This window comes from Ambystoma mexicanum, chromosome 1q (assembly GCF_040938575.1).
Source record: "Ambystoma mexicanum isolate Mex_15411 chromosome 1q, UKY_AmexF1_1, whole genome shotgun sequence".
Lineage (NCBI taxonomy): Eukaryota > Metazoa > Chordata > Amphibia > Caudata > Ambystomatidae > Ambystoma > Ambystoma mexicanum.
Genome location: NC_090922.1, coordinates 1234174480 through 1234190312, shown reverse-complemented (window position 1 = coordinate 1234190312; position 15833 = coordinate 1234174480).

Genomic DNA, 15833 nt, shown 5'->3' with positions numbered 1-15833 from the left:
GGGTTGAGTCACTGATTTAGTATGGTCTTAAACACCTCAACTCAGCCCCTCATCCTTCTGAGGTCGATAAATGAATACCAACACAGGTTGGGTAATATTATATGTGTATTTTCTCTATATAAAGCGCTTAAGCGTAAGTGCTATATAATAACACATCATTATCATTTGGCCATGGCCGTCTGCTTGCATTCACAATAATTTGGTAATATGGGCCTATAAACACTGATCCTAGCGATGCATATTGTGATCCATTCTTGTATGAATTGTATATCACATTATAGTTATATTGTAACCATATTTTTCATAGTGTACTTAGGAACAATGCTATGTGATGCCACTTCTTATTTTGTCAAGGGGTGAAAGGTCGTGTTCCATCACTTCCGGCGATATCACTTTGAGGTGGGGTCAAATAACATCACTTCCTGTGATGTCATGTGATGTCACTTCCGCTACCCCAGGCATTTTGGTGAAATGACTTCCCTGCTCCCCCCGCATGAACCCTCAATTGAGCCCTGGGGACCATGCTGGCATACACGGGATGGTGCACAGTGCAGTGATGTCTCATTTATTTATTTATTTATTTATTTTCATTTGTATAGGGCACTTGCAGCCCAGAGGCATCGAGGCACTGTTACATGAAGTTGTACAAAGATTTGATTAGATGGCAACAACTACGTGTTAGCAGGCTTGGTTACAGAAGTACAGGTGATAGAGCAACGTTCTGTTTTTGCCTGGAAGGTATTGGGCCGAGAGGGCTGGCCCGTACGGCCAGTGTGCTCGTAGTGATGATCGGTGTTCTGTGGTATTGAGCGGGCATTCTTGAGTGATGCAGGCAGGCAGAGGGAAACACAGCGGCCGAGTTTTTCTTTTTTGTTGTCACACTCTGTCATGGTTGCGGGGGGCACCGACCTGAGCGTATGGTTTGATTGGTGCTGGGGGCAGCATGTGGGGGAAAGGGGAAAGGGAGAGAGTAGGAAGTAGGGAAGCTTGAAACCTTGTTGTTTTCCTCAGTTGTCTTTTCTGCTCGGTGTGCATGAGGAATTTATTTCTCTGAAGCCAGATTACTTTTAAGGGTGACCTGTCTGTTGTTCCAATGGAGCAGGTGGGTTAAAGGGATATATTTGGAAGCAGTCGGAAAGAGGGGAACATTTTTTCATGCTCCATGCACAGTATGGTCGAGCGTAATGTTAGTTTGTGAGTACACAACGTATTGCTTTACTTCTGAATCTGGGACGGAATTGTTTCTTGCCTTGTGCACGGTATGAGTGAGCGTCGAGTGAGTGTCATTTCCATTTGGGGGTACACAACATATTGGCAGGGGTGGGCTGACCTTTAGGGAACTCTGGAGATTTCCTGCTGGGCCTCTGCACCCTGGGTCTCTTTAGAGTGGGTTGCAGGGTCGAGCTCTTTGGGGAGAACTTATGCGTGTTGGTGCCCCCTGTGTGTGATTTGTTTTTGAGGGATGCAATGCATTGCTGGGTCTTACTGTGCTCGCCCAATTTGATTTGGTAGAACGAAGTATTTTTATCCTTGGGTGAGGAATGTGTGTGGAGCGAGTGGGGAGTGCACTGTGCTGGTGCTTTCCTAACTCAGATCTGGCGGGAGTTTGTTTTGTTTGTTTTATCGCTTGGTAGGTTGATAGGACCGGGAGGCCTAGGTATCCTGGACACATGTTATCCCTGATCTTAAACTGCAAATGGTTTGGTGGTATGTTTTCACCAGGGCGTGCGCAATTACCAGGAGGGTGAGAGGGGAAGTTGTTTCCTTTGTGTAATCATCTATTATGTTTGGCGTTGCATCTTATTGGTCTCATTTCTTGGTTGTTAGGTAAGCACTTATTATGGTTAGTGCTGCATCTTATTGGTCTCATTTCTTGGTTGTTAGGTAAGCACTTATTATGGTTAGTGCTGCATCTTATTGGTGTCATTTCTTGGTTGTTAGGTAAGCACTTAATATGGTTAGTGCTGCATCTTATTGGTGTCATTTCTTGGTTGTTAGGTAAGCACTTATTATGTTTGGCGTTGCATCTTATTGGTGTCATTTCTTGGTTGTTAGGTAAGCACTTATTATGTTTGGCGTTGCATCTTATTGGTGTCATTTCTTGGTTGTTAGGTAAGCACTTATTATGGTTAGTGCTGCATCTTATTGGTCTCATTTCTTGGTTGTTAGGTAAGCACTTATTATGGTTAGTGCTGCATCTTATTGGTGTCATTTCTTGGTTGTTAGGTAAGCACTTATTATGGTTAGTGCTGCATCGTATTGGTGTCATTTCTTGGTTGTTAGGTAAGCACTTATTATGGTTAGTGCTGCATCTTATTGGTGTCATTTCTTGGTTGTTAGGTAAGCACCTATTATGGTTAGTGCTGCATCTTATTGGTGTCATTTCTTGGTTGTTAGGTAAGCACTTATTATGGTTAGTGCTGCATCTTATTGGTGTCATTTCTTGGTTGTTAGGTAAGCACTTATTATGGTTAGTGCTGCATCTTATTGGTGTCATTTCTTGGTTGTTAGGTAAGCACTTATTATGGTTAGTGCTGCATCTTATTGGTCTCATTTCTTGGTTGTTAGGTAAGCACTTATTATGGTTAGTGCTGCATCTTATTGGTGTCATTTCTTGGTTGTTAGGTAAGCACTTATTATGGTTAGTGCTGCATCTTATTGGTGTCATTTCTTGGTTGTTAGGTAAGCACTTATTATGGTTAGTGCTGCATCTTATTGGTCTCATTTCTTGGTTGTTAGGTAATTGGTGTCATTTCTTGGTTGTTAGGTAAGCACTTATTTTGGTTAGTGCTGCATCTTATTGGTGTCATTTCTTGGTTGTTAGGTAAGCACTTATTATGGTTAGTGCTGCATCTTATTGGTGTCATTTCTTGGTTGTTAAGTAAGCACTTATTATGGTTAGTGCTGCATCTTATTGGTGTCATTTGTTTGACTGACAGGTTAATGGGTTCAGCGTTTTCTTTATGTTCTGGTCTTCTGGCATGGGCTTTCCAGAAGTACCAGTGGTTGGGTGAGGCCGGGGACGCGACCTGGCTGGCTCTCCTGCAGAGCAGGGGGGGGCCTTTGGCTGTTGACCATCATGCGGGCTGATGTGTGGGCTTTTCTGGTGTTCTGGGACGGGGTGTATCCAGGGTGGGGTTCTCCCTGTTAGCATGATCAGTGTACAGTTAAGGGGGGTTCCGACCATTTTGTTCTCGTCAGCTGTGCTCTCTTGTGATTTTATGGCGTATAGGTCACTGTTCCAGTTTGGACGACAGTCTTCTGGGATGTCTTGCTATATTGGTGGGCTGTCCCATGCATGCACAGGGAGATTGCTTCTGGTTGACTCTTTATGGTGCCCCACTTCATTTAAGCTTAGTCAATAATGCGATGAGGAAAGCCATAGAATTATGCTGGCATTGGGATGAGGGCCACCACAAGCCCCCTATTGCTGGTTCTTAAACGAGGGGTCCTGCATTGTAGGAATTACAATTAGAACCGGTGAACAGATGTATTGATATGTGTTGTTATTTCTGCTTCGGTTTCACTACAAATTGTTTTTGGATGTTTAACTGCTGCATTGTGAATACTTGCACTTGAGTTGAAATGGTCTTGTTTATGGCAGTAGCTTAGTTACAAGAATGGGTGACACATTTGGAGTGGCGGAGTGCAAGCTCGAATACATGACTAATGTTATATGGCTACAGGGATCAATGTCCCATTAAATTGACATTCAGCGAGATGTGTTTCTGCAAAGTGGTACAGGAACTAGTTGACGTTTTACTTTCATTTAATTGTGGGATTAGGTCAAAATGACCCACAATTGAAAATTAGTTATGGATCAACTTTGTGTTTTAGTTGGCAACGTTATTCACTGTCACCCTGTCACGGGAGGATAGCTCAACAGCAACGTGCTTGCCTTGGAAACAAGATGACAGGAAGCAACACAGGTTGGATCCCTGGGTCTGCGCTTAGAAACCTTTGGGTATTAAGCGCGTTATAAATATGCAACTAAGATATATTCCTGTAACAGCGCCTCGATGCCCCCAGGCTGTGTGAGCGTGTTAAAAATGCAAATAAATAAATATATGTATATATGGGTGTGTGGGCCATGGGAGCGGCCTTCACAGCAGATGGGGAGTATTGAGGGGCCAGGCACTTGTTGTCATGAGGTGGAGTGGAAAAGGCTGTTGTCTGCTTTTTTGCTGAATGCCACTCTGGTATTTGTCATTTTACATACAAGATTGGTAGTGAGTGCAATATGTTTATTTGGCGCAGATCAGTAATTTTATTAGACGTTTTTGTGGTAAGGGTATTTTCTGGTAGGGCCACTGTTGTCCATTGTTGTTCCTGAGGGGTGTTACGGTGTTACGGGTAGGTGGTCAGGCATGACTTTCCCTCCCTCACCCCTTGCTGAGAGATTTTGATTTCAGTGTAGGTTCCTGGGGGCATGTGTGAGGTATGTGTTCCTGCAGCCTCTGTGTACAGAGCCAATAGTGTGTGATGTCCCATTGGGAGTAGGGCAAGGGGCAGGTAGGGTTTGCAGGGGTGATGGGAGATCGGGACCCGGGGGCACGAGAAACAGGGCAGGGGTCTGTGGGTGTCCGGGTATCGTTTCTCATGGGGTGCGAATAGGAGAGTGGCCACACCTTTTTTTTGCTGGGCATTTGCCAATTCTTAGTAACTGGTTTTCAGTGGTAGTTGTTTTGTGGGCTTGTGGGTTAGATGCTTGCCTCCTCGCGGAGGTCCTGGGGTCGGGAGCCATTGGTTTGTGGAGGGCCCAGTTGGAGAGGGGCTGGAGAGCTTCAGATAGTTAGGGTCTGCAGGGGCTGGGAGATTGAAATCCGGGGGTGCTGGATGCAGGTCAAGGGTCTATGGGCTCCCCGGGTATCATTTCTTGCAGTCGGGTGGTGGGCAGGGGGCCACACCTTTTTTTATGCTGGGCATTGGACCAGGCTAAGTGACAGCTTTTCAGTGTGGTTTACTGGGGGCTTGTTGTGAGGGAGAGGCTTGCCCCAGGTGGCCTTCCTGGTGTCTGGAGCCATTTTATGTGGGGGCTTCACTTCAAGCAGGGGGCTGGAGGACTTGTGGGCACTTAGGGTAAGCGGGAACTGGTAGATTGGGATTGGAAGGTGCTGGACCCAGGCTGAGGTTCGGTAGGCTATCTGGGTATCGTTTCTCAAGGGGTGTAGCTGGGGAGGGGCCATCCCTTCTTGTGGGGCATTTGCTTAGGCTAAGTGATGGGTTTTCAGTTGTGGCTTCTTGGGCGCCTGTTGTGATAGATGCTTGCCCCCTTGCGCCAGTCCTGGTTTCCGGAGCCATTTTGTGTGGGGGTCCGACTTCGAGCAGGGGATTCAAGGCTTTGGGCAGGTAGGATCTGCGGGGGCTGGGAGATTAGGACACGAGGGCCCTGGACACAGGCAAAGGGTCTCTGACTTCCCCGGGTATCGTTTAAGTGTGTCAGTGATGGTTGCTTGGAGGCTCACAGAGACACTGCTGGTTGGCACAGTTCGGACATAGGGATCTGGCTAGCGCTGCCCGGCGGTTTACCTCACATGTGCGTGAGAGCACACCATGTGTTGCCTGGGACACTGGTGGTTAGTGTGGGGCACATGAGGTCACCATCGAATGGTGGGTGGTATTCTGAGACACAGCGCCAGTTGACGCTGGTCGGGCGTGTGGGTCTGGCTAGCACTGCCCGGCTGTAAACCGTGCTAGTGTGCGACCGCAGTGAACAGTGTGTTATCTGGTTGGTGTGGGGCTGGTGAGGTTACGCTTGGGAGGCAATTGGGCAACCGGGATGCTCTGTTTGTTGGCACAGGTCGGGCAAGTTGGTCTGGCTAGAACTACCTGGCGATTGGCAGCTACCTGGTCATTGTGTTTGAGTGTCTAGCATATGATGTGTTAATCTGTCTTGTTCTTTCATATCTAGATGACACCCAATGATGGGGAAAATGACCCCAGGCATCATGGCCGGGGACTGGCCATCGGTGCAAGTATGGGTACTGCTTTGGGTGGTGGCAACCTCTGCAGGCTGCGCAGAAGTGAAGAGGTGTACAGTGTTTGGCCCAATCCGGAGGAAGCATCCAAGAATTCCCAGGTGGCTTTCGCCACGGGCTCCTGGGAAAGTGGTGCAAGTTGTTTTGCATATGCATGTACGATTGTAGGGCCGCCTAATGAGGGAAAGGGGATGTCTGATGGTATTTTTCGGGTTGCAATGGGAAGGAGGTCATGGCATCTCGGCGTAGTTGGTCTCGAGAGCCGAGCATTGTTTTAGGTACGGTGGAATGACTCTGGCCGGTAGGCCAGTGGCACTGTGGCAGTAGGTTGGGGCGCATTGCATTAACTTCAGCTAAGGGTTCAACCATTTGGGTGACTGGAAGGCAGATGTATTGCTGATTTAGGTGTTGGTCCTAGGTTCGGAACAGTGAGGTGTCATGCCAGGGACTCATAGAGCGGTCCTCACTGTCCGTGCAAGGGGGAGTGGGTCTGGTCAATTTAGGGCATCACATATTTCCCTTAGGCCTATGCCAGAGTGTAGGGGGTGATGGCCACTGCCACTCCCCACACTGAAGTACCTAAAGACGTAATTGATGATGTAACTATGACACAATGATGATGTAATTGATAAAGTAACCGTTTTGGATGATGTGATTCATGTATGGCTTTGTTGCATTTGTTGATGATGTTAGAAATGTAAGAAATGCTGCCTTTTTGCCTTCCAAAGAATTTTTGTGGCTGGTTGTTCTGATGTCCCTCACCAGCCATGCAACCTGCGCCACCCACAGGAGAAACCCTGGTGTTTAGCCAGGGCGACGGGTTGGGAGGCATGGTGGTGGGCCAAGAAGGGATGTGCACCAGAAATTGGCACCAAAGGATCCTGGGCGGGTATAAAAAGGGGGGAGCAAGTCCGCCCAGGACCGGTGAGCTGTAAAGGCAGCATATGTTCTTTTTCCCACCCATCCACCCATTTAGATCAGGGGTTTGTCGGTGGGTTGCCGTAGTTTAGGACACATTGTATTGAATTGAACTATTGGCTTAACCATTTGGGTCACTGGAAGGGAGATTTATTGATGACTAGCAGGTGTACCCATACTTCACATAGTAATTCCTACTTCAGTCCCAGTTTGAAGTTTATTTAATGAACTAAACCAATGCTTCTTTGTAGACAATATTGCTAGTCTTTCCTGTAGGAGCTAGAGTGAACAAATTGGGCCTCATTACACAGAAGGCGGTAGCCGTGGTGCTATTAGCGCCATGGCTACCCCCTTACCGCCGTCGGAGGCCGGGTTCCCGGAATAGGGACTTACCGGCCTACTCCAACCTTTGCGGGACCGGTAAGTCCCCATTCCGGGAACCATTCCCCATTCCCATTTGAGCCCCCATAGGGCTCAATGGGAATGGGGAAGGAGCAAATAACGGTACCGCAATTTGCGGTACCGTTATTTGCACTGAAGTCCCTCAGCGGGTCCTGTCCTTAACGTGTGGTCTGCAGACACGTTAAGGACAGGACCCGCTGAGGGACCTCGTAATAGGGTGGTGGGGATTACCGGCACCGGTGCCCTTACCGGTGCCGGTAATCCCCTACCGCCTTCCGTGTAATGAGGCCCATTGTCTTTGTTTCCAACTGGAGCAAGCTGCATAAAGTTGGCCATGAGAAAAGCATGAATACCGTAAATCGGTTCAAGCTACTATGAGTTGGAGCTTTGAGATCGTGCAGCAGCATTATTGGTGTCCCGACCTACAGCCGAGAGCAGCAGTGACCTCAACATAAGTGTTGTATATGTAGGGCTGAAGCATGTAAGATTGAAGTGCCGTACCTCTTTGTGTACGGCTGAAGCATGTAAGCTTCATACTGCTGAGATGGCATACATTCAGCAAGATCCACAGGAAATGAAGTTTCTGTAGTTATCATGACAGAATTGCCACAATGTATTGTATTCTAATGTATTTGTTATTTATATAGTGACCTTTCCCCATTTGGATGGCTTCAATGTGCTTTATGGTTGGAACACCCTCAGTGACCGCAGTCCATGTGTTTGAGGTTCTAAAAGCTAAATTAAAGATGCATGTGTGCATTTTGCCAGGTTAGGACTTAGGTGGGCTGGCTAGGCTCCAGTAAGCAGCCTGGAGGTCAAGCATATGGGTTGGTGCTGTTAGTGATTTAGGATATAGTGCTAGTGCCGGAGATTCGACGTGTGTCCAGTTAGATCAACATTTTTCATAGCTTGTCTCTGTATATTAATGGCAGAGGTGTTGAGGTATGTCAGGGGTTTCAGTGTGGACGGCTATGTGAGCTGCTACACTGGAATAGCATAGCCATAGCTGCACTCTAGGCTGCATGGATCGGCGGCTGTGCCTGTGGCCTATGTCCACAGACGTGGTGCAAGGTATACATACTGTAAGCTTGGATGGAGATCGGCTTTGATGTCGTTTTTCTTGGTCCAATACTAATGGCTGGTCTCACTAGACGTGGTCTCCCTGGAATGAAAGTCTGAGCAGTGGGAGAGGGGCCTGGTGGGAGGTGGGGTGGGAGGTGATGTACAATCGTCTGTCAGTGAGAGGGTCCAGGGGAGGATGAGAGTTTGTCATGGTCTGCCATTGCGAATACTGCCGGCATCCATTGGGGTATTGCTGGATAGGAGTGCTGTTATGTTTGGGTCAGTGGTTGGTGCTCTTATCGACAGTGTAGAGTGCGAGAGGGTTTCAGGAGGAGGAAAGGAAGAGACAGGTTTTGAGGGCCATTCTGAATGACAAGTGATTGTCAATTTTGCGGATGTGCAGGGGTAGGGAGTTCCAGATGATTGGCGCTTGGACAGAGAAGGAGGATCCACCAGTCTGTTGGAGTTGTAACGTCGGACAACTAGGAGAGATGCTGTGCCTGATCTGAGAACCCTTGAAGGGTGGTAGCGAGTGACTTTGCCTTGGAGGAATTCCGGGCCAGTGTTGTGGATAGCTTGGTGAGTGATGCACATGGCTTTATCGGTAGTGCGTCAACCAATAGGTAGCGAATGGAGGACTCTTATCGTAGGTCTGATGTGTTCTTTGGGAGGTAGCTTAATGAGTAGACGGGCTGCAGCGTTTTGGATTCTTTGAAGTTTCCTTAGCTGAAAAGCTGGTGCACCTAGATAAATGCAGTTTGCGAAGTCTAAGCATGAGAGAAGGAGGGTGATGATGGGGGGGAAATAGTGACGATAGGTGAGGTAGTGCGTCGCCCAATAGGTAGCGAATGGAGGACTCTTATTGTAGGTCTGATGTGTTCTTTGGGAGGTAGCTTAATGAGTAGGCGGGCTGCAGCGTTTTGGATTCTTTGAAGTTTCCTTAGCTGAAAAGCTGGTGCACCTAGGTAAAGGCAGTTTGCGAAGTCTAAGCATGAGAGAAGGATGGAGATGATGGGGGAGAAATAGTGACGATAGGTGAGGTATGAGAAGATACATCTGAGGATGCGTAGATGGAATAAACAGGTTCTGGATACAGAGTTGATGTGTTGGGAGAAGTAGAAATCCATGTCCAGTGTACATCTGAGGTTTCTCACCGAGGTGGAGGTTGCCGGTGGGGGACCTAAGGATTGAGGCTAGGGAGTAGGCTGGGGAAGGAGCACTGTTTTCCTTCAGACTAGGATTTCCGTTATCCCAGGATTGAGGAGGAGGTGGTTGGTCGTCATCCAGTAATTAATATCCAAGTAGCATGATGGCAGATCTGGGCAGTTGGAACCTGGCAATGTTGGGATTTTAAGGATGATCTGGGTGTTGTCTGCATAGTTATAGCAGGTGAGATTGTGGGAGCGGATAAGTGCATGGAGTGGGTTAAGATAGATATTGAAGAGGAGGAGAGATAGGGATGCTCCTTGTGGGACTCCTTTTGCTACTGGTGGAAGTGGAGGTGACGGGTGGAGGAGCATGATTTGTGAGTGATTAGAGATGAAAGAGGAGATTCAAGAGAAGCCAATGTCTTTGGTTCTCTGAGTGTGGCCTGTCTAGGACGATGGTGTGGTTATTGGTATTGAAGGTAGGGGAGAGGTCAAGGAGGATGAATACACCGCAGCTTTCTGCGTCTGCTGGTTTTTTTTAGGTTGTCCCAGACAGACACTAGGTAAGACTCTGAAGCCAGATTGGGCAGGATACAGAAGGTTGTTGGCTTCAGTGAAAGGGTTGGGTTGCTTATATGCAATGCGGTCCATGAGTCTGGCCATGAAGCAGGTGTTGGAGATGGGCCGGTAGTTCTGAGGGATGTGTGGCTCAAGTGTAGGTTTTTTTGAGGAGGGGTTTGATATAGGACGTTTTTAAGGCATCCGGGAAGGTTCTCGGTGTTAGGGAGTAGTTGAGAATTGAGCGTGTGCTACTTCCTGCACAGGTTGAGGCCTGTGATATTGTGGAAGTGTTCTTATAAGGTGTCACACAGGGATTGGGAGTTGGATGGAGTGGGGTTAGAGCAGCCCGGAACATTCAATTCAGAAATTATTCTATACAGTTCCTTGCTCGGGTTACAAATGTTTAGGAATCTGTTCCCACCTTTCTTGGTTTTTTCTGATTTCCAATCTATATGCTATGGTTAGTCTTGCAGGGTAGTTTTGTTCTGGGTGGTGGGGGTGGTTCTCCAGGTCTGTTCCAGATGGTGCTTGAGGGTATTTAGTGATTAGTGATTTGAGGTTGGCGGTATACCACCTGGGTGTGGGTCCTGGTCTCTGAGAGGGCCATTTGGTTGGGGCGAGGGTGCTTGAGAATCAGAGGTCAAAGAGTTTTAAGGGGTTGTGGGGTCTTCCTGGAGGTAGAATACTGGGAGTAAGGTGAGGAGAGAGTTGGCTAGATCGGGGGTGCTAACAACTTTGGTCCAGAGTGGAATGAGAGGTGTGGGGGTCGGTAGTGGTCGGGCAGGGCCTTAGGCACGGGCCGCGGTGGTCAGTGGTATGGAGAAAAATATTGCTGAGTGATCTGTCCATGATAAGGAGTTTGGAGGCAGTGTGGAAATTATGCTTGTGGTGCTAAAGATCGCATCAAGTGTGTGTCCTCCAGTGTGGGTGGGCATTGGCATTGAAATGCTTTGTGTCAGGTTGAAGGCTTCTAGGTTGTCGTTGAGGGATTGGATCATGGGGTTTGAGGGTGAGTCAAACCAAATGTTGAAGTATCCTAGAATGGGAAATGTTGGCTTTAGGTTCAGGTTAGTTATTACAGCATTGCAGAGTTTGCAAAGCTTTTGTTGTAGACAGGAGGTCTGTAAATGAGTAAAAAGCTGTGTGGGGTGGAGGGTGAGAGTTGGAGTTTACCAGAAAAAATTTGTAGTCTGTGGTGTTGGCTGAGGTGTCCATAATTTGTATTGGGAATTGGTGCTTGTGTTATTATCGCACGTCCTCCACCCCTCCGTGATCTGTTCCGAACAGTAAGGTTGTAGTCGGGTGGGAAGACCTTGTGCGCAATGGGCTTGTAATCATCAGCAAACAAGGTCTCTGTGATGAGAAGATGAAGAGGATGTCTGGATTTTCTTCTGTGATAAGATCAAAGGTGTGGAATTTGTTTTTGGAGACTGGCCTGGCGTTGATGAGGATGCAAGAGAGTTGATGGGGTGTGCTTACAGGTGCTGGACGGGTCAGGATAGGGATTGTAGGAGGAGCAGGATTGGAGGGGGGCTGGTGGCGACTTAGAGGAAGTGTGTTGGTTGAGGTGGGAAGGGGGAAAGGGTTGGACGGGGAGGGTGTGGGGGAAGAGCGTGGGGGGTTGAAGGTGGACATGGGGGGGACAGGCAAAGAGGGGAATAGGGCTAGTATTGGGTTGGGTGCTGGTGGGGAGGTGTGGGCTCTATATTGAGGTGGCACAGTTTGGGATCTGGGCTGGAGAGAGGGTGATGCTAGGGGTCACCAGAGGTGATCTGTGTCTGGGCCTTTTCTTGACTTTCGGGCAACCCATGGGGTGTGGATGAGAGTGGAGGGGGCTTTTGAGGTTGGCATTTCGGGCAGGGCTGCACTTGCTGTGCTAAGAGAAGGGAAGAGTGAGTTGGGGTGGATGTGCTATGTTTTTCGGGAGAGGTGGGAGCAGAGGGTGCAGGTGAGTATCGTGCATGGGGTGGGAAGGTTGGTTAACCTGGATCACTGGGCGGTGCGGTATGCTCAGGGGGTCAATGTTAGCAGCTCCTGCTCGCCATCGTGCAGCTCTTGATTGAGCGGAGCGAGATCTATGTGAAGGATGTAGCAGGTGGGGCAAAAGGGAGTTGATCAGGAGGAGGGTTATATACCTTGGAAATGTGTAGGGTGGGATCTGCAAGATGAGGTGGAGGGTTGGGAGGTTGGACTGGGCATTGGTAACGAATGGGTTAGGGTGTGGTGGGTCTCATAAAGTATACAGGGGTGCCAGTGTGCAGCTATTATTTGAGCAGTGTCTGGCATGGTGTCTATCCTGTGGGTCGGATGCATCCCAGGTTGGGAAGTCACACAGGCATGGATGGTGCGGTTGGGTTAGTTCTGGGAGTAAGGGTGGTGGTTAGGCTAGTAAGTGTAGAGATAGAAACACCTGGGGGGGCACGTCCAACTGGGGTGCAACAGTAGATGTGGACTCACCTGGCCTTGGAATACCTGGTCAGAGGGAGGAATGCTTAAAGCAGAGGCACAACAGAGAATGCAGTAGCAGTGGGTTTTGAGACACCTGGATAGGGGGGCGAGCACCTAAATGGGGTACAATAGTAAACAGTAAATCCAGTAACGCCTACATTTGGGACACCTGTATAGAAGGAGAAACACCTGAATGGGGTACAATAGTAAACAGTAAATCCAGTAACGCCTACATTTGGGACACCTGTATAGAAGGAGAAACACCTGAATGGGGTACAACAGTAAAGAGTAAAATTAGTAACACCTGTGTTTTGGACACCTGGATAGAGGGAGAAACGTCTAAATGGGGTACAACAGTAAACAGTAAAATGCAGTAGCACCTAGATTTGGGACACCTGGATAGAGGGAGAGACACCTACGTGGGGGTACAGCAGTGCACGGTAAATGCAGTAGCACCTAGATTTGGGGCACCTGAATAGAGGGAGAAATGCCTAAACGGGGATGCAACAGTAGAAAGTAAGCTGTAGTAGCACCTAGATTTTGGACACCTGGATAGAGGGAGAGATGCCTAAATGGGGGTACAACAGTGCACAGTAAATGCAGTTGCACCTAGATTTGGGACACCTGGATAGTGGGAGACACGTCTGAATGGGGGTACAACAGTAGACAGTAAAATGCAGTAGGGCCTAGATTTGGTACACCTGGATAGGGGAGAAATGCCTGAAAGGGGGTACCACAGTAGACAGTAATATGTGGTAAGATCTGCAGTAGCACCTATGTTTGGGACTCCTGGATAGAAGGAGGGATGCCTAAATGGGGGTACAACTCAGTAGCCCCTAGATATGGGACACCTAGATAGAGCGAGAAACACCTAAATGGGGGTACAACAGTAAACAGTAAAACACAGTAGCACTTAGATTTGGGACACCTGGATAAAAAGGTAAATGCCTTGCTGGGGGTACAACAGTAGACAATAGACAATTGGCCTAAATGCAATTTTTGATCAACTAAAACGATTTACCTAAATGGAAGATATTGTTACATGACCCAATCTGTCTGACTGCAAGATGTAGCTGATTAACACAATCTACCTAGATGCAAGATATGTGTAACGCTCACCTGATTCCCACGGAGGCGCGGGTCTTGGCAGGAAGGTGTCCGTAACACGAAACGTGATGTGCAGGATTCGGTTGGCTTCTGGGGTCGAACCTCTCCGCACTGTGTGTCGAACTCGAAGGGTGAGGTTTCTGCAGGTGAAATAATATGGGGATTAAAGGTCTGGGTTGTTGAATGTCCCTATCTCTCTCCTCCCAGCTTGTCTGTTGAACCCCCCTCCCAGGTCAACTTGCTCACCTTAGATAGGTGAATGCTGGGCTCTCCATCTGCGTCTAGTGCAGGGTGCCGTTGCCAGTTCCTTCACTGGTGAAACGTTAGCCTCTTGACTTCAGAGGATGAGTACCGTCGTTGTCTGCACGACCGGTAAGTTTCTGGACACCTTTAGTCTTTATAGTCTTTTATGCGTGGCAGTGAAGCGCCTGGAATTGAGTAAGTATGGCAAGCGCTCTTACTGTCTCTTTCTTTGTCTTTGCAGGCGACGATGCAGAAAGAAGAAATCCGGAATCCGCCACGTGCCGGTGAGTGCTGTTGTCCATGCAGGTGAAGATGCAGCGTGAAGAATCCGGAATGCACGGCGTGCCAGTAAGTAAAATAATGCTGTTTGTCTTTGTGCAGATGCAGCGTGAAGAATCCGGAATGCACGGCGTGCCGGTAAGTAAAATAGTGCTGTTTGTCTTTGCAGGCGAAGGTGCAGCTTGAAACACGGCCGCTGCCGATGGATCAGGTAAGCAAACACTGTGTGTGAAAGTTCGTTCTGCTAACCTGTTGTTTCTGATCTTTTGCAGGTGCTGATGTTGCTCGGGTACCGGAATGGTGAGTATAATTCTTGCAGGTTCAGGATCTAAAGAAGAAAAGCTGGAGCAGACTCGGTGAGCGTTCTGCTGCTGATGCAGAATAACGCGAAGCACGTTTCATCAATCGGGTGTGGTTTAAATAGCCTTGGAGTGATGAGGCGTCTCCTTCCACGGCCCTAGGTAAGAAAAGAGTTCCTGCTTCCAGAAGAGTTCCAGTGGAGTGGTGCTGCCCCACCCAGGTAAGAAAAGTAGTCCCAGTTCACCGAGGACTTTTAAGAGTCTGGCAAGTCAGCAGCATGGTCTGCCGCAGGTAAGTCCACCCAAGCATCTTCACACCAATGATGAGCCCGGCGCTTCCAGTGCCGGGACCGAGGCTTCTGATGAGCCTGGTGCCACCGGCGCCAGGACAAGGTCCAAAAGGTCCCTGTGGGGACCGGCTGGTGCCTAGGATCAGGGTTAGGGGCCTGCTTCCAAGGACGTTGGGCTGATCCTGGCTCCTTGGAAGCAGTGATCATGACAGTATCCCCCCTCAAGGCCCCTCCTAGGTGTGTCTTCTCCGGGGGCTTCGGCTTGTCGGGGTGATTCAGATGGAATCTCTTGACCAGACGAGGTGCGTGGACGTGTTCTGAGGGTTCCCAAGACCTTTCCTGGGGACCGTATCCTTTCCAATCAACCAGATAGTATAATTTAGACCTGGAAATTTTGGAGTCTAGGATGTTCTTCACTTCAAATTCGAGTTCTCCGTCTACCAAAACGGGTTCCGGGAGTTCAGTCAATCGGGTTTCTGGTTGTACTGGTTTTAATAAGGAGACATGGAATACTGGATGTATTTTCATATGCGTAGGTAATTCCAATTTGGCAGCCACCGGATTAATTATGGCAGATATGAGGTAGGGCCCAAGGTATCTCGGGATGAAAGTGCGGGGTCCTTTTAAAGGCAGGTGCTTAGTGGATAACCAGACTTGATCTCCTACAGCGTAGTGAGGGGCCTCTTTACGGTGCCGATCGGCTGCCTTTTTGAATTGAGCTTTAGCTCTTTGCAGATGGGCAGTGGCTTCCTTAAAAGCACAGGTGATCTCCGAATGCAAGTGATCCACAGCAGGTGCTTCAATTTCTTGGGGAGGATCCAGGTTGGAGGTTCTAGGATGGTGTCCATATAACAAGAAAAAGGGAGTCTTCCCGGTTCCAGAATGAGTCGAATTGTTGTACGCGTATTCAGCGATCCAAAGAATGTCCTTCCAGGGGTTTTCTGTTTGTTGGAGCATGCAGCGTAGATATTGTTCTAGTGTCTGGTTTGTCCTTTCGGTTTGTCCGTCAGTTTGGGGATGGTGACTGGTCGAAAGTCTTACATCAACTTGGGCTAGACGACAGCAACTGCGCCAGAAGTGGGAGATGAATTGACTTCC